At 33.2% G+C, this 23,170-nt stretch overlaps 1 non-coding gene across 1 annotated transcript; it reads left to right on the top strand.

The window, feature by feature from the left end:
* Positions 1-762: 762 nt before the first annotated feature.
* On the top strand, positions 763-869 carry LOC124889936. Its single transcript, XR_007048848.1, has one exon. It is a non-coding gene; the product is annotated as a small nucleolar RNA R71 (small nucleolar RNA).
* Positions 870-23,170: the final 22,301 nt, after the last annotated feature.

Here is a 23,170-nt window from a genome sequence, read left to right as displayed (position 1 = left end):
CCATTAGTAGTAGCCTTGTGATTCACCTGCTTAGGTTCTAACTCATTCAACTGCAGTCTACTCCGAGAAATGATTGCATTAACCTATTTTTGATTTGGCTCAGTATCACTAGGAAAACTCCCTAAGACCTAGTATTTTATGCTCCTGCAATCTAACCCATTTGAACCTCTAAGTTCTTTGTCATCATCTGTTGGTTCTTTATATGCTGCTACTAATTTTGACTTACTGGCCTACGGTGTTGATTTACATTCTGAGCCTAATTTCCTCCCCATGAGAAATTGGGATGATTCCTCCAGTTAGGGTTTTAAGTATTTCCAAGCTTCTATTATCCTAGTCGATTAGAATTTCCTACATAATTAACAGTCTCTAGATTAGTAGCACAAGCATCAGTTGTATGATCACTGCTTCTGCAAACCTCGCACCAAGTCTGAGCCTGATGAACTATATTTGTTGTTGTTGGTATGGATAGTGTGATCCCCAAATTCATGTTACTGAGCTGTGTAGTTAGCTGATTCTATAATGCAACAATCTTGGCTGATATAGCCGTAAAATGATCAATCTCCAGGACACCTGCAACTTTCTTTAGAGCACTTCTTATGTCATCATGCCACTCAGGATTCCCCAGTGAAATTCGATTTGACAGTGTGTATAATCCATCATACATATTCTCTAGATCCTACCCACATGTTGCTGAATCCAGGAGAATCTTGGTGTTTGGCTCAAGAGCCTCAATGAAAGTATGTACCAACACATCATTGGTTTCATGATGATGAGGGAACTTTTTTTAGCGTAGCCTTGAACGTTTCCCAAGCTTGGTAAAGATTCTCTCTATCTTTCTGCATAAAACTCAAAATATCACTTCATAAACGTGCTTTCTTCCCAGATGGAAAGAATTGAATAAGGAATTTTTTAGCCAGATCATCCCAGAAAGTGATAAAGTTTGGTGGTTCAGCATATATCTACCTTTTTGCTTCCCCAACAATGTAAAGGGGAAGAGATTCAATCTGACATAATCAATAGATACCCCAGCAGGATGTAGGTATCACTGATCTTAAAAAATTTTTGTATTTGTTGTTGTGGATCCTTGTGAGATAAGCGTGTGAACTGCCCACTCGTGTGCAAGAGTTGCATTATATTCTGCTTCTGTTCAAACTGAACACCAGCACCTAGTTTACGGATGCAATTAGTAGCATTGTTCGTAAGTGGGATTGCCATTTCACAAACAGGCCTAGCTTCTACTCTAGCAGGAGCAACTGGAGCCACCGAAGCTGGAGTAATTGAGATAACAGGGGCAACAAGATTCACCTAATAGGCCATTTAAATTTTCTGAAATGGGTAGTGAAGTGCTGATGCTCCTCAACTTTGATGAAATATCTATTTAGCGTCCAAATAAGGCTCAACCAATTCTTTTGCTCTTGCCAGCCCGATACATCACTTTTCCTACAAAGGTCACCCACTAAGATCAAGTTGTTAACACTTAAATTTATTATCAAAAGCAAGGGTTTAGAAAATTACTAATTATTTGAGTCCTCATCAACGACACCAAAAACTTGTTGGGGTCTATCGTACATGAAAGTGCACACGATCATACAAGTAATATAATGACTCAAACAATCAAATATCGTACCCACAAGGACTACTTATTAGTAATTTACTTAATTTCAGTTTTTACAATAATGTATTCAAGTGTTTCAGAGTATCAAAATGGGTTAGAAAATTTATTAAATAAATTTAACGACTAAATAAATAACAAAGTTTGACAATCACAACGTAAGCTAGGTTGTAAACAATACAAGGGAGAATTCTAGGGTTGAGGCACTTTTAACAATCCTACACATCTCTATCCTTATCGTGGTCATGTTGATTATTGGGTTATTGATTCGTAGGATTTAGATTATGATCATGGTCTTCTGAGCCTCTAATCTTCTACCTAAAGGGACATTGCAACTACATCATTGAGCGGAGATGCAACAATCCATTTAGATGCTTTAAACTTGCTCTTTAAACTCTTCGATCTATCCTAATGATTCTCCTTCCTGGTTCACAAAGGGATTATAGATGTATTCTTATGGTGGTCATTCATTAACATAGTAGAAACAAGAGAATAAGAATTACACAGGTGATAAATCAATGTTAACCACTCTAAGAATATCAAAATATAATCATATTCTCGGCCTCAACCCCAGAATAAGGGCTTTTAGCCACTTATGTTTGAAATCAACGTCAAGAAAATATAATTAACGTATCGAATTCAATGTTCAAAGACAAAACATGGAATAACCCTAAATAAACACCCATAATTGTTTTTTCCTTTGTTATACGTATGCCAAGATATTTCAAATTGTGTTTAAGTATTCCTTTTATAGTAGGGCACAACTGAATGACATTTACTCTTCACCGCGCTGCGGAGGCTAAGGTACGTGGCGTGGGGACATCGCGGACCTCCACTAGAATGTTCCTTGCTGAATAAATCAACTTCCGCATTGTGGGGAGCTCGAGGATACTAGGGTTCGCGGCGCGAGGATATTGCGACCCCACACTAGAAATTGACATTCGATTTTTACTTCTTCACTTCATTCCATGCTTTTCGAACCTTTTTCTAGTGCCTTTGTATTCAGCATGTCACTCCAAGTGCTTTCATAAATTAAAATTTCCTTATAAATGCATCAAAGCATGTCCAATTTTATCACAATCGAGTTCTGCAACAACTAATCATGTCCATTAGCAAGAGAATACGATTATTGCTCAAACACAATATAATTAACACGTTTTATCTCATAGAACAAGTCTAATTATGAATAAATATTGGCACTTGGACGTATAAATACGCCCAAGATCATCTGCTATTTGGGTAAAATAGTTGTCTTAAATTATTTGAAATTTGTTCATTTTGAATCATGTAGCACCATGTGTTTGTAAGTGTCATATTACTCTGTTTTAAATTTTAATCAGTTTTAAATTATCATTAAACATACATACTGAGAATTCAATAATTTGTAAATATTTCCTACTCAAAACTTTATTTTAAGAAACTGAATTTTTACAATTTTTGTTATAATCCTTAGCTTCTTCTTACTTCTTTCCCTAATATATCCAATTTTAAAATGAAAATTTAATTTGAATTTGAAATTAATTCTTTTCATAATTGATATATTAATATAATATTATGTACTATTCATATTCATAATTAAATAACTCAAGTTATATGTTGCACGTTTAAAGAAAATATCCATCATAATTAATTATTTAATTAATTAAAATATACAAATATTATAATATTTGGTAATTATCTTACACTAATCAAAATATAAGAATTTAAACTTTTATTTTCACAACTTGAAAAGTTATATATGTGATTAATTTATAAATCTTGTGTCAATATTATGTAGATATAAATATGAATCTAATACATACGTGAAAATCTTTAGAAAATATGGATAACCCTAAATATTTAGTATTATGAATAACATTAGAAGAATTTCTTGAATAATTTTCAAGTGTCCAAACGGTAGGATGTCATTTGCTTATAAATTTATTTAGTACAAATTTCTTGTCAACACTTAGAATTCAAAAATCAAAAGCTTTATATAAATAAGTTCAAAACTTTTATGTAAAAAATCTTGCATTTAGGGCGAAACATGGGGAGACAAAATATTTATTTAATTTTTTATTTTGTTTGTAATTAACTAAAACTTTTAAAAATTTGAATCAAATATATATTCATTAAAAGATTGACAAAATTTGAATTTTTAAATTATTGTAAAAAGTTAAAGTAACTATCAAATATGAATGTAATCTAACAAGCTGTAGAATTTTAAAATTTATTTACTTATTACCTAACTTTAACTAATTTGCAATAAAATTAATACATGGCTTCATCATAGCCGGACACTTGACAACATATTAGGTAAGACTTTCTAGCTATTTAAAATATAAAATATAGAACATAAATTTTCTTGAACGCGAAAATAAATAAATAAAAATTATTCATTACCTTAAGATTACCTATTACCTGAAATTTCATGTTCCAACTTTATTGCATAGTGCTTGCAGCGAAAAGTAACTGCTCCCAAACTATATCCGTGAGAAGAGGAAATGAAGTGGGAGTACTGGTGGTTTCCAAGTTTTCTTTATTTGAACTCAAACCGTCGTAATTGTTGTGAGTTGGTAGATGACATTCCCATATGTCCATATTAAAGGACATGTGGCTTGCAAACACATTGTAATGTTAATTACTCATCTCCCGCCTCTTCTACTTTGAATAAGTTTCCATCTTTTACTTGGGCTATAAATAGCCCATTGAATATAGAAAATAAATAAAATAAGATTACTATTTCTCCATTTCTTAATTTTGCACACTATTTGTTGTTACCTTATTACTTTAATATATAATTTTGTATCACGTTATCAGCACGAGCCTCTGCAAAAATTTTTCAACGATATTTAAAGGTTAGTGTTTATTTTCTTAAATAATGTGTAATATTTTCAAACGTGAATTTAGAGCCCTAGATATATCGGGTAAAACTTATATGTCCTGGGCATTAGATGCCGAAATACATTTAAATGCAATGGGTCTGACAGATACCATAAAAAAAGATAATAAGGCATCAAATCAAGACAAGGCCAAGGCCATGATATTTTTTTGTCATCATCTTAACAAAGGTTTAAAAATGGAATACCTTACGATTAAGGATCCCCTTATATTGTGGAACAATTTAAAAGAAATATACGACTTGCTGAAGATGGTCATTCTTCCACAAGTTCGTTATGAATGGACCCATCTGAGGTTGCAAAATTTTAAGAATATAACTGATTATAATTCTGCGATGTTTAGAATTAAATTACAGTTTAATTTATGTGGGGAGGATATCACAGATCACGACATGTTAGAGAAAACATTCTCTATTTTTCTTGCCTCAAGTATGCTCCTGTAGCAGTAGTACCAAAAAATAAGATTTAAAAAATATTCTGAATTGATTTCTCATTTTCTTATTGCTGAGCAACATACTGATCTTTTAATGAGAAATCATGAAAGCCAACCTACTGGTACTGCTCCATTCCCAGAAGTGAATGCTATAATTTTTTGCCCAACTAGGCGTGAAAGAAGTCCTGACCCCAGTCGTGGTTGAGGTCGTGATCATGAAAGGTATTTTAATCAGGGTGATCGCCTTGCAATAAAAAATAACCCTCAATACTAGTAGTGCAAAAGGAAGGGGAAGCTCCTGAAGCAGCGCTAAGGACGAACTCTAAAAGTAAATGTTATCGATGTAGAGAAAAGGGGCACTGATCGCATACCTGTCGTACGCCAAAGCATCTGGTAAAACTCTATCAGGTGTCCCTTAAGAAAGCAGAAAACGATGTTGAAGCAAATTTCCTCTTTGAAGATAATGTCGAGCTCATGAACTTGGAAGTTTCAGATTTCTTTGTAGTTCTTGAAGAACATGTAAACCACCTTGTCGGTGATAATTGTGAAATAGTTTGATTATGTTACTTTTCTGTTCAAGTTGTATTAGTTTACATTTCTATTAATAATATCTCACTAGTCATGTAAATAATTAAAGTTTGTGTAAATACGTTATCTGCTAGTAATGCTGTAATATTTACTTTATTTATATTTTCATCTTGAAGAACATATGGATACTCCTCAAGTCTTATTTGGATCAATTATCGACCGTGATGATATTTGTGTAATTGATAGTGGAACAATGCACTCAATATTTAAAGAGGAAGAATACTTTTTCCACCTAGAGAAAAAACAAATGTTACAACGATTTCTGATAATTTAAAATTGATTGAAGGCTCCGGAAGATCTACTATATTTCTGCCTAAGGGGATAAAATTAGTTATAGAAGATGCATTGTTCTCTTCTAAATCTCCAAGAAATTTATTGAGTTTCAAAGATATTCGCCGAAATGGATATCACATTGAGACAATAAATGAAATGAATGCTGAATATCTTAGCATTACCAAAAATGTCTCAGGGCAAAAATAAGTGTTGGAGAAATTCCAACTTTGTCTTTCGGCTTATACTATGCCAAAATTAGTACAGCTGATGTACACTCTATAGTAAACTAGAAGTTTATTGATCTAAATACGTTTGTGCTTTGACATGATCGAATAGGCCATCCTGGCTCAATAATTATGAGATGAATTATTGAAAATTCAAAAGGGCATCACTGAAGAACCTGGAGATTCTTACAACTGATGAATTTTTATGTGCTCCTTATTATCAAGGAAAATTGATAATTAGGCCATCACCACTGAAAGTTAGCATTGAATCTCCTTTATTTCTAGAATGTAAACATGGGGATATATATGGCCCTATTCACCCACCTAGTGGGTCATTTAGATATTTTATGGTCCTAATAGACGCATCTTTAAGATGGTCGCATTTGTGTCTTATTATCTCATAACCTGATGTTTGCGAAATTATTGGCACAAATAATACTATTAAGGGCACAGTTTTTAGATTATTCTATTAAGTCTATCCGTCTCGATAATGCTGAAAAATTTACATCCTAAACTTTTGATAATTATTGTATGTCACTTGGGATACGAGTTGAACATCCAGTAGCTTATGTGCATACTCAAAATGGCCTTACTGAGTCATTTATTAAGCACCTACAATTGATAGAAAGACCTCCACTTATGAAAATGAAATTGTCCATTACTGTTTAGGGTCATGCTATCTTACATGCAGCATCACTTGTTCTTTTTAGACCAACTCATTATAATAAGTACTCTCCATTACAATTGGTCCTGGATCATGAATCAAATATTGTACATCTATGAATTTTTGGATGTGCTATATATGTGTCAGTTGCACCACCTCATCGTACTAAAATAGGACCCTAAAGAAGGTTGTGAACATATGTTGCATTTAAGTCACCCTCTATAATTCTCTACCTTGAACCATTGATGGGAGATTTATTTACTGCTCGATTTGATGAAATAAATTTCCTGTAATTAAAGAGAGAAAAATGTGAACTGAAAAGAGAAATTGCGTGAAAAGTTTCATCATTATCTTATTTTGATCTACGTACTCCCATATGTGAAAATGAAGTCCAGAAGATCATTCACTTACAAAAACTAGCAAATCAAATAACAGATCCATTTACTGATTTGAGTAGGATAACTAAGTCATATATCCCTGCAGCGAATGTGCCTATCCGAATTGAAGTTCCAAAAAAACCATCTTCTAATGAAATAGCTTCTGAATCCCAAGCACACCTGAAACGTGGTAGGCCATTAGGTTCAAAGGATAAAAATCCTAGAAAAAGAAGTGCGAAGAATGATATAGATAATAGTATAAAAGATTCTCCTGAAGAGACTCAAAATATAATTAATCCTGATATTCTTGAAGAAATAAGTGAACCCGAGACTCAAGTGAATGAAGAAATTTAGATCGATCGAAAATTACGGTGGATAATATTTTTGTATATAATATTGTACTAAATATCATGCAAGACAATGAGGACCTTGAACCTCTATCTGTCGAAGAATGTCGACGAAGAAAAGATTTGCCAAAATGGCAAGAGGCAATTCAATCAGAATTAAACTCACTTCCTAAACGGGAGGTTTTTGAACCTGTAGTCCAAACCCCAAATGGTGTAAAATCAGTCGGCTATAAATGTGTCTTCGTACGTAAAAGAAATGAGAAAAATAAAATTATAAGATATAAGACATGCCTTGTTGCACAAGGATTCTCTCAAAGATCCGGTGTTGACTATGAAGAAACATATTCACCTGTTATGGATGCAATAACGTTTCGATACCTCATCGGTCTAGCTGTACATGAAAATCTTGAAACTCATCTAATGGATGTAGTTACAGCTTATCTTTATGGTTCACTTGATAACGTTATTTATATGAAATTCCCAGAAGGATTAAAATTGCCTGAAGCATAGAGTTCAAAGTCTCAGGAATTATATTTAATCAGATTACAAAGATCATTGTATGATCTAAAACAATCAGGGCGTATGTGGTATAATTGCCTAAGTGAGTACTTGGAAAACAAAGGATACATAAATGATGTTATTTGTCCTTATATTTTCATTAAGAAAACGGCATCAGGGTTTGTTATACTCATTGTTTATGCGGATGATATAAATCTTATTGGGACTCCAGAAGAGGTCCAAAAGGCAATTGAATATCTAAAGAAAGAGTTCGAAATGAAAGATCTTGGAAATATAAAACTTTATCTTAATTTGCAAATTGAACATTTAGCAGATGGAGTCTTCATCCACCAAACTGCCTATATCCAGAAGGGTTTGAAACGCTTTTACATAGACAAAGCATATCCATTAAGTACTCTCATGGTTGTTTGATCACTTGATATAAGTAAAGATCCATTCCGACCTCTAAAAGAGGGTGAAGAGATTTTTGGTCTCAAAGTACTATATCTTAGTTCTATTGGTGCACTTATGTACCTCTCTAATGCTATAAGATCGAATATAGCATTTTCTGTTAATTTGCTAGTAAGGTATAGTTCTTCTCCTATGCAAAGACACTGGAACGGAGTTAAGCATATATTGAGGTACCTAAAAGGGACTATTGATAGAGGTCTATTTTATACTAACAAAGCTAGTCCAAATATTGTTGGTCATGCAGATGCAGGTTATTTATCTGACCCACATAAAGCATGATCTCAAACATACTATGTGTTTATATACGGAGATACTGCAATATCACGGTGATCGACAAAGCAGTCCATTGTTGCGACTTTTTCTAATCAAGAAGAGATAATAGCGATCCATGAAGAAGGTAGAGAATACATATGGCTGAGATTAGTGGTGCATTCCATCAAAGAGAGATGTGGCCTGAAGCTCGATATCAAGGTACCCACAGTCATATTTGAAGACAATGAAGCATACATTGTTCAATTAAAATGAGGCTTTATAAAGGGAGATAGAATGAAGCACATTTCACCAAAGTTATTCTTCACTCATGATCTTCAGAAGAATGGTCATATTAATGTGCAGCAGATCCGGTTCGGTGACAATCCAGCAGATTTGTTCATCAAATCTTTACCAACTTCAACCTTCGAGAATATGGTACATAAGATTGGAATGCGAAGACTGAATAAGTTGAATTGGGGTCTTTATCAGGGGGAGTAATAATTCGTGCTGTACTCTTTTTTTATAACCAAGATTTTTATCCCACTGGGTTTTTCCTCATAATTTTTTTAATGAGGCAGCACTCAAATGCTTATTCAAGAAGTTTTCCTTTACATAGGCATCCAAGGGGGAATGTTGTGAGTTGGTGGATTCCATTGCCATATATTCATATTAAAGGACATGTGGCATACAAACACATTTGTAATGTTAATTAGTCATCTCCTACCTCTTCCACTTTGGATAAGTTTCCACCTTTTACTTCGGCTATAAATAGCCCATTTAATGTAGAAAATAAATAGAATAAGATTACTATTTTCTACACTTTCTAATTTTGCTCACTACTTAATGTTATCTTGTTACTTTAATATATAATTTTATATCAATAATTCTATTGTATAAAAATTAGTTTTCTATTAAAGAAGTTAAAGTTAAATTTAAAATATTTATTTATTTCTGCCATTTGTGTAAAATAGTTGCGTTTTAAATTATTTGAAATTTGTTCTTTTTGAATCATGTAGCACAGTAATCATGTAGCACAATGTGATTATGAGTGTGATATTACTCCATTTTAAATTTTAATCAGTTTTAAATTACCATTAAACATACATACTGAGAATTCAATCAAAACTTTATTCTACAAATCTGATTTTTCACAAATTTTGTTCTAATCCTTAGCTTCTTCTTAATTCTTTCCCTAATATCCAATTTTAAAATGAAAATTTAATTTGAATTTGAAATTAATTATTTTCATCATTGATATATCTAATATAATATTATGTACTATTCATATTCATAATTAAATAACTCAAGTTATATGTTGCACGTTTAAAGAAAACTAGTTTAACCGCACGTGCCTTGCACTTATAACGTTTGATTACTTAAAAATAATTTTATCTATTGTGAAGATTTTTAATGAAGTTTAAAAAGTTCAAATCACTTTTTAAAGATTATTCACATTTTAATAGAATAATCTATATATAATATAAAGAAATTTAATAGAGAAGGTGATGTGGCACCCCTCAATGACCTTCATTTTCATTTTTTCTTTTTTCTCCTTTTTTGATATTTTTTCTCATTTCTTTCAATTAACTTATTTTACAAAATCATGTCCTTAATTCGTATATTCAATTACATAAATTCTACTCTTAAATATTATTAATGTCCATAAAACTCAAATATTTCATATTCAACCATCAATTAGTTAATGTACAAGAACAATAAAAATATTTCAAGTATTTAAATTTTAAACAGTCTCACGTAGCTATAGCACTTAATACAATTGCTTTAAAAAAATTATATATTTTTTCTCTCTTTTATTTCATTTAAGATAAAAAATTTATCTCCATAAACCCAACTACTCAATAGTTATCTTAATAATATTCATGACTTTATGATTTTTATATTCATAATTTTCAAATATTAAATTTTAAAAAGATGTCTTATGGTATTTCTTAAAGTAGTATTATAATTATATTTTTTCGTGATATAATATTTGTGCTTTAATTTGATTTGAAGAAGAAGACTTTTAAATGTTGATCGACGTGTGAGAGTAAGTATCAACAAGAGCTCAAAAATTATGCTATATAAGTAAATAGTTGTTTATTCATAATATTCTATCCAAGGTCATCCTCCCATTTCATATTTGATGTAATAATATTGTTATATTTCCTATCGTATTATATTTGTGGTTTGTAATTTGACTTGAAGAGAAAAGTTCTTGCATTTATATTGAAATTTTTTAGTTCTTTGATTTTAAATAACATTTTAAACTAAATGCAAGTAGTAAGTATACACCTTTTATTTTACTTATCAATTTTTTTAAAAATAAAAAAATTCATTAAATTTGAGATTTTTGTATTTGTAAGAGAGCCTTTTTTTACTATGTAAAGTGCGGTCAAGTACACTACAGTAAACATAAACATATATTTTAGTATAAGCACACATATATTTTACCACCAGAAGTTTTAAGTGGTTGATGTGAAATATAAGCACAAATTTCAATCTTATTTAATTTGCAACTTCAACAAAGATTTGTCATGTGAAATGGTTCTCATCAAATGACCGGAAGCAACAAAAATGGACGTTGAAATTATTAATCCCAAGGTATATATATGATTTGTAAATTATGGAACTAATGTCTCTTGAATTTCTGAAGTTCCTTTTTATATAATGACAAGACAATTTTTCATTTCATAATATGAGATGATTGTACAAACATCCCATTCTCCTATTCCAATTATAGAAAGAATAATAATTATTGTTACACATTATATACTATATGAAATTTAAAAAATTATAAGAAAATTATCCATCTTGATTTATCTAATAACCATCATGAATAATTATAACTTAAAATTTGATAATGTTAAAAAATTATACACTAAATTAGGATGAGAATATTCATATATCTTTGACGAAATATATGTACCATCAGAAACACATATATTTTTGTTGAACCATTTCACTCTTTTCTTGATTTAAAAGTCATTTTTTTTTATAAAATAATTGATTGCATTCTTATTACGTATTTAAAACTTTTGAAATTTTGATACTTCTTAAATTTTTCTTATTCTAATGCTTTTATATTTATTTCTAGATTTTTTAAATTTTCTTAAAATCAAACTTAGTTGATTTAGAATTCTTAAACTAATAGAAAAAGTATTTGTTGTCATTAATTCTGATGACTTCTAATAAGAAACTTTATCATAAATATATTTAATTAATTTTCAGCTCTTAAATATTAGAAAAATTAGTGAAAATACAATTTTGTCTAAAACAAAGACACCTAATGAAGAGCAAAAATTGAAACAACATTTCTAAAGCTCTTCATACTTTTACTATATTACAAATAGCCATCATCATTAATTATTTAATTAATTAAAATATATAAATATTATAATATTTGTTAATTATCATACACTAATCAAATATAAGAATTTAAACTTTTATTTTTACAACACTGGGCAAGGAAATTTTATTAAATTAAAAATTAGTGCAAAATTTGGATTATATTAAATTTAAAATATATTAGTCCCAAATAAATATTATAAGTTAATATAATTGAATTAATTATTTAAATCCAAACACATGAATTTAAATAAGGTCCAATATTTATTGGGCTAATCCATTAATTTGGGCTACAAATGATGAACCCATTTTGCTAAGCCCAAATGTTATTATATTCTAGAGGCCCAATTTGGTGCCACGTGTCACATGACATAGCATTCCAAGTCAAGGGAAGGAGCCAATAGGACCATGCCACATGTCAAAATGATGCAACAGGCCCAATAAAATCAAAGCCCATAAAAGGCGCCACGTCACTTGAATTTAATTGGTCAAAGAAAGTTCATCTTGACTATGACTCCTCCTTTTCCACAACTATAAAGAGGGTCTCATCAAAGGACCAACAACTCTAACAAGAAGCAAGAGAAAGCCCATGAATCAAACGCCGCAATTTTTCTACAAAGCTCAAGCATTCAAATCTAGGTCATCACGATCCAAGATCAAGACTGTAAGATTCAAGAACAAGCCTAAAGGCCCTTGAATTCAAGCACAAGTCAAGATCAAGTCCATAAAATCAACAAATCAAGTTCAAATTCAAGATCAAACTCGAAGACCTTGAATTTATTTTTGAAAAGGCGAATTAGAGGATTCATAGAGATTTTAAAACTTTGTAAAACTCACTTATTGAAATCAATAGAACGATTGTTGCAATAATTTTTTTGTCTCGATTATTTATTTTCAATCTCGAAATTTTATTGTCCAACAACAACTTTAAAAGTTATATATGTGATTAATTTATAAAGCTTGCATCAATATTATGTCGATATAAATATGAATTTAATACATATGTGAAAATCTTTAGAATATACGGATATCCCTAAATATTTTGTATTATGAATAACATTGGAAGAATTTCATGAATAATTTTCAAGTGTCCTATTGGTAGGATGTCATTTGTTTATAAAATTTATTTATTACAACTTTCTTGTCAACTTAGAATTTAAAAATCAAAAGCTTTATATAGATACGTTCAAAACTTTATGTAAAAAATCTTACATTTAGAGCGAAACATAGGGAGGCAAAATATTTATTTAATATTTTATTTTGTTTGTAATTAACTATAAATTTTAAAAATTTGAATCAAATATATATTCATTAAAAAATTGACAAAATTTGAATTATTAAATTACTGTAAAAAGTTAAAGTAACTAGAGAAAATTGAAGGAAATATGTTATTTAAATCTTGAATGAAGGATTGGTGACATTGACCAACTTAAAGGGTCAAACATAATTAGGAAACTTGATTAAGTTAATTTTGAACTTGATTAATATTTTCAAAACTTTCTAATCTTTTCAGAAATACAAATCAAATCACACCCCTCTACTCTCCAAATCAACCATCTCTCTCTCTCGACAGTTTCTCTCAACCAACAGTTCTGCAAATTTTTCATTTCAATCCATGGTGACTTCATCCTTCAGCTATAAATAGTTGGGCTTCGAATTCTTTTTCGATTTTCAACTGTCAATAGACATGAAAGCCTTTCTCTCCAGCCAAAACATCTTCGAATTCTTCATCATTTATTTTCTTCTTTCACAGTTAAAAAATTATGGCCTTTTTAGTTTTGAAGAAAACAAGGATCTTGAGCCAACTTCTCTTCTAGTATTAGTTAACAATTTCAATATTTGTTTCTTTAATTTGAAATGCGATCTGAATAAAATCCTAATTTTTGGTATTTCTTCTCTTCTATTTTCGAAGTGAATTATGATTTTTTGTTGTTTGTTGCATTTTTTTAACCATGTCTTGACTAACTAGAAGAAGTTAAATTTCAGTGGTCAGATTCTCGTGAGAAGAGTTTTCAGGAGTTGAAGACTCGACTTGCTTTCGATCTAGTCTTGAATTTACCAAATGGCACAAATGGGTTTGTAGTTTGTTGTGATACTTCTAGAGTAGATCTTGATTTTATGTTAATGCAGAAAGGTAAGGTCATAGCCTATGCCTCTAGATAGCTTAAACCCCATGAGAAAAATTATCCAACCCATGACTTTGAGTTAGCAGCAGTAGTTTTTTTCTTAAGGATTTTAAGGCATTATCTTTATGGGGTTCATGTTGATGTGTTCACAAATCACAATAGTTTACAGTATATGTTCACGCTGAAAGATCTAACCTTCATCAGATAAGGTGGTTTAAATTATTAAAAGACTATGATATGAGTGTGTTGTATCATTTAGGCAAGTCTAATATAGTATGGATGACCTTAGTAGATTATCAATGAGTAGTGTTGCTCATGTTAAGGATAATAAGAAGGAGTTAGTTTGAGAAGTTCATCAGCTTGCGAGATAAGGTGTTCGGTTGGTTGATTCGGCTGAAGGTACTATATGGGTTTAGAATGGTTTGGAATCTTCATTAGTGACCGAAGTGAAAAAAAATCAAGACATGAATCCTATTTTAGTCAAGTTGAAGAAGGAAGTTAGGTATCATAAGGTTAAGGTTTTCTCCCAAGGAGGAGATGGTGTGCTTTATTGTTGAGGCAGGTTATGTGTATTGTGTACTGATGGTTTCAGAAAATAAATATTAGCTGAGACTCATAGTACGCGATATTCTATTCACCCAGAAACCACTAAGATGTGCCATGATTTGCAGAAAATCTATTAGTGGAGTGGTATGAAGAAAAATATTGCCTAATTTATGGCTAAGTGTTCGAATTGTCAGCATATTAAGGTTAAAAACCAAAGGCCTAGTAGTACGCATCAGGAGTTTAGCATCCCTACTTGGAAGTGGGAGATGGTGAATATGAATTTTATGATAGGGTTGCCTCGTACACATCATCAACATGATTTGATTTGGGTCATTGTACATAGAATGACTAAGTTAGCCCATTTTTTGCCAGTTCATACTTTGTATTCAGCTAAGGATTATGCTAGAATGTAAGAGCCCACCAAATTCCAATCTTAACTTAGTCCGTTAAAGTTTGTTAAGGGGTCCCAAACTTAGAAAATTTTAGCTAATTATTCAGACTTAAAGTTATTTTAGCCTTCGTAGGTTGGTGAATCTATTTCACGACCCTCATGACCTTAAAGTAATGATTTTTAGGTTGAATCATGATTAGGAATGCCAGTGGGTGTTCCTAGACAAGTTTTGGATTTTTTGGACTTTGTTTGAAACACATTTGAAAGCTCAAACCAGTGGTTTGATGCGATCTCGACGCACAGCATCGCCCATCGCGTTGATGAATATTTTCCTCCAGCTCCCAGTGCAAATTCTAGTAAACTAATATGGACTCCACACGGCGCATTGGCCATCGCGTCGATGCAAATAATGCAGCATGTCGGTCTACGCGTTACTGGGCATGTTTTCAGTCTTTAAAAACCGCATCCAGAGAGGTATTTGGGTCACTTTCTCACCCCTATTCAGCCCCAAAAGCACAAAACTAAGTCATTCCTATGGCAAAATTCATTCTTTCTCTCAAATTTCTCTCAAGAAAAAAAAACCTAAGACATCAATTTCAAGATCAATCCTCAAGAACACTTTATCAATCTTCAAGAATTCAAGCATTAAGGTATGTTAAGTGTTCATCCAAGGGTTTGCTTCCACCCTTAGAGTTCAAGAAATCTTTTGAACTACAATTAAATAGTTTTGATGAATTTCATGATTGAATTTGATTGTGTTCATGACTATAGTGTTAGTTGAGTTTAGAATCCATGATTAATTAAAAGTTCATGAGAAATAAATGGCATGTGTGGGTTGTTGTATGGTTTCATGTTAAAAACCCCTTTGAAATTGTAAGTTGGGATTATGATTATGATGCTTGCATGTTGTATTACAATCGTGTGCATAATTATTCTCTTCAAGTGTTTTGGTGAATTGTTCATGTGAGTTAGGAAATGAAATCATATCATGTTAGCATGTATACAAGCTCATGTATATCAAGTGTTTGACTAAATATCCAAATAAATGCATTTTAGTGAGGAAGTACTATTATTCTGCTAAATTCATAAAGTGTTCTATTTTTCATGCTATCGAATCCTAGGGGTATTTAATACCCAAAAAACCTATCTGTTTACTAGAGCTATAGCAGTTACAGAATAGTTTTAGTAACAGAATAGTTTCAGTAGTACTCAGTATTCAGTCTCATTTTAGTATTCAGTTCAGAACTCAGTAGTATTCACTTTAGAACTCAGTACAGAATTTAGTCAATAATTAGTTCAGAACTCAGTGAATTTAGTCCAGTTCAGTCAGACAACATGATCAGTAATAGTTCAGTCAGTTCTAGAACAGTTAGAAATCAATTGAGCATCTTTCTGTTGGGAGTAGGATTCAGCACAAAGGGAGCCTAGGAATTGGGGCTCACCCATTAGATAGGACTGAGATCCCTAGAAGTAATCTGTAAGTTCCAAAACTACGTAGCCATCGTAGGTTATGAGATGTCACCCGTTAGATAGGAATGATATACTTAGGGATCACCTGCTAGTTAGGATTGATCTCAGGGGTCACCCGCTAGACTAGAACTGACCCCATAACCAGTTGTCTTTACCCGTGGCATGGTACTGATACCCTTCCAACTGGGGTGACAGGTTGGACCCCAATATATTCAGAATGGGGTATGTCGGTTAGATGATTACCTCCCACAGTCTCAATTTCAGTTCTAGTCTTTGTATAGAACTTAGACTAGTTCTTCAAAATCAGGACTGTCAGATACAGTCACCCAGTTATTAGTAATACAGTATCAGTAAACTCAGATAGTAGTAAATTAGTATTCAGAACTCAGTATCTAGTGATATCATGACCTCAGCTATAATTTATGTATTTATGCATGTACTCGCATTCAATTATTCTCATGTTACTCAATCAGTTATTGTTCATGCATATGAACCCATGCATATCTGCCTACCTCACTTAACATACCAATACATTCAAAGTACTGATACATACTTTTTTTACGCTATGATGTCTTATATCATAGGTTTAGACATACGGGTTCCTGACCTTAATTAGCAGTCCATCCTATCAGCAACAGACTTATTTGTGAGTCCTCATAGTTTGAGGACAAAGTTATTACTTTAGTTTATCAGTAGTTCAGTAGTCGAAGTTAGTTGGGGGCTTGTCCCATCAACTCAAATTTCAGACAGTTAAAGGCTTTTAGACTAGAGTATTTTAGACAGATATTTCAGTATTCAATTTTCAGTATTTAGTATTTATTTTAAGATTTGAACCTTATGGCATATTTTTGCCTAATTTCCACATAATTACAGTATTATTATTCAGTTATTGCAGCAGGTACTAGTTATGGATTATCTTGTGGTCCCTTGGGATTATCAGCATCGTGTAGAGTCCTAGGGTATAGAATCTGGGCGTTACAAACTTGGTATCAGATATAGGTTCAACAGAGTCCTAGAAAGCCTGAAATCTGCATCTAGTAGAGTCTTGGGCATGGGTGTGTAGCACGTCATATTTATGGACAGAAGGCTATGAGATATTTTAGGAAAAGTTTCCCTTCTTTCAGTATTCATGTTGTGCGAGTGAGCATGAAATCAAGCTAAATTCTTAGGTTAATCCTTTTTTTTCCTTCTGGTTACAGAACATGCCTCCCAAAAAGACTAACGGAAGGAGAACCAGAAATCAGTCAGCACCTCATCCTGTTCAATCAGATCCTCTAGACAAGCATGTATCTCATAAAGAATTCAGAGCTGTATTCACTACTCTATCCAATTCAGTAGCAGCTCAAAACTAACAACTAGCTACTGTTCAGGCCAACCCAGTGGCCAATACTGTTGCATCTAGGATTCAGGACTTTACCCAAATAAATCCTCCCCTATTCTCGGGATCTAAGTCAGAAGAGGATCCACATGAGTTTCTCGACTAGATTTAGAAAGTCACAGATATCATGGTAGTAACTTTTAGTGAGAGTGTTGAATTAGCTGCCTATCAGCTACAAGTAGCTCATACGTGGTTTAAGCAGTGAAAGGTAGACAAGGGCACAGATGCAGTGCCCATAGAATGGGAAGAGTTTGCTACTGCCTTTCTAGATAGATTCTTTCCCTTAGAGGTGAGAGAAGATAAGGTATTAGAGTTTATTAATCTCAGGCAAGGCAGTATGAATATGAAAGAGTATTCCCTTAAGTTTACTCAGTTAGCCAGGTATTCTCCTGATGTAGTAGCAGACAATAGGTCCAGAATGAACAAGTTAATGTCTGGGGTATCAGAGAGTGTGTTTAAGGAGTACAGGACTATGATGTTTATTAAGAAGATGGACATATCTAGGTTTATCGTCTATGGTCAACAGATTGAGGAGAAAAAGCTTAAGAAGAAGGAGAGAGAGAATAAGAGAGCTAGAATAGGTAGTTTTAATTTCAATCAACCTAAGTCATAGGGTGGTAACCATTCCTAGTTTCATCCAAAATTTTCAGTTCCAGCTCCATCCTCAGCTAGTGCACCAGTACCAAAGTTCAATAATAACAGTCATGATGGGGTGCCAGGCTCCAAAACCCAGGGTAGTATGAGTAGTGGTCATACCCATCTGCTTTACAAAGAATGTGGTAGAAATCACCTTAGTGTATGTAGAGTAGGCAGCGATATATGTTTTGGATGTGGTAAGCCAGGCCATAGGATATAGGAGTATAGATTAATGGCTTAGAGGTGAAAAGATTTGCGCCATCAGGGTTAGTCCAACCGTCGTTCTGTTCTGTCTGTTCACCCAAATTGGTAGGGTGCCACATCTAGTACCGCCAGTGGGCAACGCCCAAAAAGACTTTATGCACTTCAGTCCAAATAAGATCAGGAAGGTTCTCTTGATGCGGTCACTGGTATGTTACATATCTCCCATTTACATATTTTATCTTATTAGATCCAGGAGCTTCTCTGTCTTTTGTAACTCCTTACATAGCTGTTGATTTTAACGTCAGATCAAAAACCTTAACAAAACCTTTCTCAGTCTCCACCCCAGTGGGTCAGTCTATCATAGCCCTACGGGTATACAGGAACTACCCGGTTATGATATCTCAGAAAGTCTGGCCTTCAAATTCTAGTAGTAATATCAGTATGTGTAGACAAGCAGTGAGAGGGAATGATTCCCGACCCATCCTTACCTCAGTGCAAAGTTTTGTACTTCATCTATCACGATAACTACGCATGCCTTACATGTCACCATGATCATAGCTTATATTCATGCACATTAATAAAAATCATGTACGCTTATAATTCCTAGTATAAGGAGTTCTAGTTTGCTCAGAATTATGAATCACATTCCATGAATACCGAAACTCTAAAATTAAGTCATGTAACTCATGAATCATGTACACATATCATGCTTTACAGTATGCTCAATTCCTATGACTTATGCTATACTCCTAATGATCATCTAAATTCAAATTTTGTCATGTAAATCCTCAATTTAGATTTCTTAATAAAATCTAGGATGTTGATGTCCTATTCCTCAGGCCTCAGTTAAGTGTCAAGATCGGTATAGTGCAATTCATGCTTCAAGTCCTTATGTTTTAACCTTCAAAGAACTCCTCTTATGAAATTATATAGCAATGAGAAGTTTCTTAGAAGGGGGAGAGTAAATATTTCATGTTAAGAAAAGATTATTGCATGCTAGTTTTACATGAGGCTATGTTATGAAGATAGGCTTAAATATCATTTTGATGTGTAAGTGGCTAAATGCATTTCGGAGATTTGAGTAGGCTTGAACATAGTGGAAGAATTCAGTCTAGATCAGACCTCGGTAGGTAGAGTTATCAAAACCCAGTATTCAGTTCCAATACAGTCTCAGTTGCAGTCTTAGTTATAGTCTCAGTCCCAGTCCTAGTCCAGTAATTAGATCAGTAACTAAGTTCAATTTTAGATTTGCTTAACCATAGTGTATAGTTATCAGATATTCAGTTATCAGTATTTTAGTACCTTAGTTTACTGACTATTTCAGAGTTATGTTATACCCTTGGTCTTGCCTTCTCAAATAATACAGTTTTTACAAATTCATGCTTAGTGATCTTATGTTACCCAGTCAGTCCTTACCTCATATGCATAATACTCTATAGTTCCAGTCCAGTTATTCAGACTAAGTACAGTTTAATATTACATGACCAAGTATTTAGTTATTAGACATTTAGATAGTCTGATAAGTTAGTAAGTTTATGCACTCGTGCTCCATACCCATGTGAATAGTTTCAATAGTCTCAGGTGATGTGTTGTACTAAGGTGGAGAGTATAGTTGAGAGATTATTCAAGGAATATGTCTAAGATTGAAACTTTGTAGTTGCAGTGCATAAGGCTTAGTCACTTCATCTTAGATAATGTTTCATAGGCCCAAACTCATATTACAGAATTTTAGCAAGGTTGTGATTTTCTTATTCAGATATTTTATTCAACCATGCCAATACTCCTTGCTCCCTAAAGCCATTAGAACTCTATAGAAAGCTGTGTCAAAGAGAGGATCCAGTCGAATATAAGTTTTCAGCATAAGTTAGTCTGCAAAACCAATAATTCAGTTTAGCAGTTAGGCGGATAATGCTCGTAAGGTTGGGTTTTCCATCCTTCTATCTAGTCACACTATTTGAACTCATATGAAAGTAACTATTCCAAGATCAAGAAACCACGTGGTTGCAAGTTCAGCTCAGTCTGGGTGTCATGCCTCAATTTCAAATCCCTTATATGCAGTCACAATTTAGTTCGTAGGTGCCCTGTGTATTATATCAGCTTTTCAGCCAAGTCAGCATTCTTCAGGAAATATAACATCTCAAGGGGGAGATCACTATAACCCCCTCGAGCTTTCATGACCTAAACCTTCCATCTTCTCTTCACGTAATAAGTCCAGTTTGGAGTAGTAGGTACTTATAGGTGGACCCTCAAGTTCCAATCTCATCCGTAAGCTATGTATTCAGGGGCTCAGTTCAGTCCATGAAATCCAGTTCATATATCACATTTCAGGCTCAATTGTGTTCTCGTGTTTTCATTCATGCATGTTTAGTAAATGATCTCAGGTTCATCAGTGTTCTCAGCTTAAGGTAACAGTCTTTCTTAGAATGGCTTAGTCCATGTTTAGTTAGAGTTATAAACTTGGTATCCATTACCATTGCATATTAATTCATGCATTCATGATTCAGTTGATTCATGTACTCATGCATCAGATATGCATGTTCAGTTTGAAAACTCAGCTTATCAGTAGCTTCAGTCAGGTGTTCCATGCATCAGATATCCATATTCAGTGTGTAAGCTTAGTCCATCAGTATTTCTCAGCTTACTCAGTCTTATCCAAGGATGAATGTTCCCAAAGGAGAGATATTGTAAGACCCCACAAAATTCCAAGCTTACCTCAGTCCGTTAAAGTGTGTTAAGGAGTCCCAGACTTAGAAAATTTTAGCTAAGTATTCAGACTTAGTGATATTTTAGCCTTCATAGATTGGTGACTCTATTTCACACCCCTCATGACCTTAAAGTAATGATTTTTAGGTTGAATCATGATCAGGAATGTCAGTGGGTGTTCCCGGACAAGTTTTAGATTTTTTAGACTTTGTTTGAAACATATTTGAAAGCTCAAACCAGTGGATCAATGCGATCTCGATGCACCGCATCTCCCATCACGTCGATGAATATTTTCCTCCAGCTCCCAGTGCATATTCCAGTGAATCGATGCAGACTCTACGCGGTGCATTGGACATCGTGTCGATACCAATGATGCGGTGCTTCAATTACGCGTCACTGGGCATGTTTTTAATCTTTAAAAACGGTATCTAGAAGGATATTTGGGTTATTTTCCCATCCCTATTCAACCCAAAAACACGAAATTAAGTCATTCCTTGGGAAAAATTCATTTGTTCTCTCAAAAACAAAATCCTAGGACATCAATTCAAGATCAATCCTCAAGAACACTTCATCAATCTTCAAGAATTTAAGCATTAAGGTATGTTAAGTGTTCATCCAAGGGTTTTCTTCCACCCTTGAAGTTCAAGAAAACTTTTGAACTACAATTAAATAGTTTTGATGAATTTCATGATTGAATTTGATTGTGTTCATGACTATGATGTTAGTTGAGTTTAGAATACATGATTAATTGCAAGTTCATGAGAAATAAATAACATGTGTGGGTTGTTGTGTGGTTTCATGTTAAAAACCCCTTTGAAATTATAAGTTGGGGTTATGATTATGATGTTTGCATGTTGTATTACAATCGTGTGCATAAATTATGCTCTTCAAGTGTTTTGGTGAATTGTTCATGTGAGTTAGGAAATGAAATCATATCATGTTAGCATGTATACAAGCTCATGTATATCAAGTGTTTGACAAAATGTCTAAATGAATGTATTGTAGTGAGCAAGTACTATTTTGCTACTAAATTCATGCAGTGTTCTACTTTTCATGCTATCGACTCCTGGGGGTATTTAATACCTAAAAACCTAGCTATTTACTAGAGCTATAGTAGTTACAAAATAGTTTTAGTAGTATTCAGTATTAGTTCAGTCTTCAGTTCAGAACTCAGTAGTATTCACTTCAAAACTCAGTAGACTCAGTTAGTTCACTGAATTTAGTCAATAATTAGTTCAGAACTCAGTGAATTCAGTCCAGTTCAGTCAGACAACACGATCAGTAATAGTTCAGTCAGTCTTAGAATAGTTTAGAAATCAATTGAGTGTCTTTTTGTTGGGAGTAGGATTCAGCACCGAGCGATCCTAGGGATGAGGGCTTACCCGTTAGATAGGACTGAGATTGCTAGAAGTAATCTCTAATTTCCAAAAATATATAGCCAGTGTGGGTTAAGAGATGTCACCCATTAGATAGGAATGATATACTTAGGGAACACCCACTAGTAAGGACTGATCTCAGGGGTCACCCGCTAGACTAGAACTTACCCCACAGCTCGTTATCTTTACCTGTGGCTTGGTACTGACAACCTTCCAGCTGGGGTGACAGGTTGGACCCCAATCTATTCAGAAAAGGGCATGTTGGTTAGATGATTACTCCCACAGTCTCAATTTTAGTTTCAGTCTTAGTATAGAACTCAGACCAATTTTTTAGAATCTGGACTGTCAGATACAGTCACCCAATTTTAGTAATTCAG

This window comes from Capsicum annuum, chromosome 12 (assembly GCF_002878395.1).
Source record: "Capsicum annuum cultivar UCD-10X-F1 chromosome 12, UCD10Xv1.1, whole genome shotgun sequence".
Lineage (NCBI taxonomy): Eukaryota > Viridiplantae > Streptophyta > Magnoliopsida > Solanales > Solanaceae > Capsicum > Capsicum annuum.
Note: the sequence above shows the minus strand (reverse complement) of the source record. Positions and strands in the feature narration are given on the sequence as shown.